Source organism: Oratosquilla oratoria, chromosome 3 (assembly GCF_046742065.1).
Source record: "Oratosquilla oratoria isolate Oo_2021 chromosome 3, ASM4674206v1, whole genome shotgun sequence".
In the NCBI taxonomy this organism is placed as follows: domain Eukaryota; kingdom Metazoa; phylum Arthropoda; class Malacostraca; order Stomatopoda; family Squillidae; genus Oratosquilla; species Oratosquilla oratoria.
Window position 1 is genome coordinate 19,483,690 of NC_134779.1, and position 3,880 is coordinate 19,487,569.

Here is a 3,880-nt window from a genome sequence, read left to right on the forward strand (position 1 = left end):
GGAGAGGGGGGAGAGGGGAGGAAGGGAGGAGAGAGGGGAGAGGAGAGGGAGGGGAGGGGAGGGGAGGGGAGAGGGAAGGGGAGGGGGAGGGGAGAGGGAGGGAGGGGGAGGGAGATGTGGGGAGAGGGGATGTGGGGATAGGAGGGGGGGGTGGGGAGGGAGGGGGAGGTGGGGGAGGGGGGAGGGGGGAGGGAGGGGGGAGGTGGGGAGGAGGGGGGGTGGGGGAGGAGGGGGAGGTGGGGGAGGGGGGGGAGGGGGGGAGGAGAGGGGAGGTGGGGAGAAGAGGGGAGGTGGGGAGGAGAGGGGAGGGGGGGAGGTGAGGAGAGGTGAGGAGGTAGGGGGGGGAGAGGAGAGGAGGGGTAGGTGGAGGAGAGGGGGAGGTGGGGGAGGAGGGTGGAGGGAGGGGGTGGTGGGGGGGAGGGAGGGGAGGTGGTAGGAGGGGAGGGGAGGTGGGGAGGAGAGGGGAGGTGGGGAGAAGAGGGGAGGTGGGGAGGAAAGGCGAGGAGGGGAGGAGAGGGGAGGTGGGGGAGGAGAGGGGAGGTGGGGGAGGAGAGGGGAGGTGGGGGAGGAGAGGGGAGGTGGGGGAGGAGAGGGGAGGTGGGGGAGGAGAGGGGAGGTGGGGGAGGAGAGGGGAGGTGGGGGAGGAGAGGGGAGGTGGGGGAGGAGAGGGGAGGTGGAGGAGGAGAGGGAGGTGGGAGGGAGGGTGGGGGGGAGAGGGGAGGTGGGGGGGAGGGAGGGAGGTGGGGGAGGATGGGGAGGGGGGGGGAGGAGGGGAGGGGGGGGGGGGGAGGTGGGGGAGGAGAGGGGAGGTGGGGGGGGGGATGTGGGGGAGGAGAGGGTAGGTGGGGAAGAAAGGGGAGGGGGAGGTGGGGGGAAAGGGGAGGTGGGGGAGGGGGAGGTGGGGGAGGAGGGGGAGAGGGGGGGTGGGGGAGGAGAGGGGAGGGGGGGAGGGGGGGTGGTGGAGGAGGAGAGGGAGGTGTGGGAGGAGAGGGGATGGGAGGGGAGGAGAGGGGATGGAGGGGAGAGTGGGAGGGGATGGGAGGGGTGGTGAGGGGATGGGAGGGGAGAGGGGAGGAGAGGGAGGGGAGGAGAGGGGAGGGGAGGGGAGGGGAGGGGAGGGGAGGAGAGGGGAGGAGAGGAGAGGGAAGTGGAGAGAAGGAGAAGTAAGGGGAAGGAGAGGGATGAGAGAGAGGGATGAGAGAGAAGGAGAGAGAAGGAGAGGGAATGAGAGGGAAGGTTAGGGAAGGAGAGGAGAGAGGAGAGAAGGAGAGGAGAGAGGAGGGGAGGGGGTGGGGGAGAGAAAGGGGGAGAGGAGAGGGGAATGAAGAAGGGAGGGGAATGAAGAAGGGAGGGGAGGGGACAAGGGAGGGGAAGGGAGAAGGGAGGGGAAGGGAGAAGGGAGGGGAGGGGAGAAAGGAGGGGAGGGGAGGGGAGGGGAGGGGAGAAGGGAGGGGAGGGGAGAAGGGAGGGGAGGGGGAGGGGAGGGGAGAAGGGAGGGGAAGGGCGAGGGGAGAAGGGGAGGGGAGGGAGAAGGGAAGGGAGGGAGAAGGGAGGAGAGGGGAGGAGGGAGGGAGGAGAGGGGGAGGAGGGGGAGGGGGGAGGGAGGGGAGAGGGGAGGAGAGGGAAGGAGAGGTAAAGAGGGGAGGAGAGGGGGGAGGGGAGGAAAGGGGAGGGGAGGAAAGGGGAGGGGAGGAGAGGGGAGGGGAGGAGAGGGGAGGGGAGGAGAGGGGAGGGGAGGAGAGGGGAGGGGAGGAGAGGGGAGGAGAGGGGAGGGGAGGAGAGGGGAGGGGAGAAGAGGGAAAGAGATAGGAGAGGGGAGGAAAGAGGAGGGAAGAAGGAGGAGAGAGAAGTGTAGAGAAGGAGAGAAGTGAGGGTGAGGGTGAGGGTGAGGGTGAGGGTGAGGGTGAGGGTGAGGGTGAGGGTGAGGGGGAAGGGGAGCGAGTTGTCGATGTTGAAATATCATAGGTTCAATCTGCAGATCAAGTGCCAGCCTCTCAGGTCTGTACCTTCAGACGGAATTGAGAGTGTTGTCGGACCTGAACTCTTTCTGGTAAAGACGGGGCTGCCCACATCTGAGGAGAATTGTCTGGTGATCGTCAGAACAAATGTTCAAGTCGGGGGACAGTAGCGGAAATGGCTAAACGAGGTTGATCGTGGTCACATGATGAGGTTTGCGGTTGATGGCTTATGCTGTCGGCACATTTCGTTGGAATAATTTGGTGAAACGTTGTGTTGCCACAGAACGTTGACTGTTGACACGTTTTTGGCACACTTTGTTGGAGGATTGTGTTGGCACAACTTGAAGCATTTTGGTGGCCCATTTTCTAAATTCTGGTCGCATATTCGCGACAACGCTAATATGGCTGTCAGTCGCGCAAGGCATTTCTACGACACAAAATAAAACAAATTAAAAAAAACGTGACCGTCAACATACAAGCCTTAGAAACATTTTGCCCTCTTGCTGCAGATTAAACGGAGAAAGCCTCTCGCAATGCAAATTTCCCTTGTGGCTTGTTTTGGCCTGATATCTTGACGCATACAAAAGTAACACACAATACCTCTCTCCCTTTGCTACTTTGCCTGAGTAGACTTCTTGTATATACAAAAAATTTTTGCTGCCGACCAGAGATTCAGTTAAAAATATGAGAATCGAGGAAATGAGGAAATTGCAAGAGATCATAATACTTATAATACTTACATTAGGCAGTTCCATGTCCCTTACCCCCTGTCATTCCTATCCATAAAGTTATCCAATCTTCTTTTAAAACAACCTAATGTTTCAGCGCTCGTTACATTGTTACCAAGACTATCCCATCCATAAACCACTCTGTCGGTAAACCAGGAAGTTTCCTTGCCGTCATTTTGAGCAATCAGGTATACAGGGCGTTGAAACATCAACAGTTATCCAGTTTCACAAGAATTATTTATTACATTCTGACTGTCACCAAGCGATTTTATTCACTTGAAAAAACATCATAGTCGTTTGAGGATTAGGTGCGTTCTTCAAGTTGTTAGGTAATCCTATACAAGGTTACTGTGTTTTGTAGAATTACCCGGGCCGTGTGTAAGGAAAATAAAGGACCCTACGACTCAGCTATTATAGACCGTATGCTCAGAGGGATTAAGGCCTATATTTTGCGAGTGTATTTGTTTCAGATTTCACATTCTCGTTTAAGACAATGGAAGTAAGTTTCCACCCGTACTTCTACTGTCAGGCACGACTGTCATGCATTGAATTCCACGATAAGGCAACGCCATACATTGTAAATTATTTGGCAAGTTTTACCCGGTTTCATATATCAAAGCTTAAGCTCTTCGGTGTCTTAATCGATCAAGCTCTTATTCAAGACGTGGGGCTTAGTATTATTTCATTTAAGTAGGGTAATATTTGTCACAAAAGAAGCTCTATAAGGTGAGGCAATATCTAAGAGGTCACAAATACGTCAGGAAATAAGAGATGAAGCTTCAGTGAAAACCAATAATTACTTAAAAAAAAACAAGACCTGGTACTCACCGTGCAAAACAAGATCAGACACAAATGTTAAGTGCACCACACTCAAATCTTCAATATATCACTAAGGTTGTTCGTCTGTAATTCCACAACAGCTTCACCAGTCCACTCCTTGTCCTTGATCCACACTGACGAGTCGGAACGGTCCTGCCGTTACCCAGTCCTACAAATGATGACTATTCCATCATTTGTACGTTTTATATGATATTCTATAATATTAACGCAACGTATTACAAATTTATAAGTGACGTAATTTATAATTATACATATATTTATCAACCAACACATGAACACGGGCTTATGTACTTAAGGGAATTATCCTTTTTTTAGCGAATTGTTGGAAATTTCATTCATTCATATATATATATA

The 3,880-nt window shown here is 54.6% G+C and overlaps 1 protein-coding gene across 1 annotated transcript in view; it reads right to left on the reverse strand.

The window, feature by feature from the left end:
- The window catches only part of LOC143020917 (uncharacterized), a 442,767-nt gene extending 439,141 nt beyond the window's left edge, over positions 1 to 3,626 (reverse strand). Inside the window, exon 1 of the mRNA XM_076177865.1 lies at positions 3,515 to 3,626. The gene's annotated coding sequence lies outside the window, so the exon portion shown is untranslated. The remainder of the gene's footprint in view (positions 1 to 3,514) is intronic.
- Positions 3,627 to 3,880: the final 254 nt, after the last annotated feature.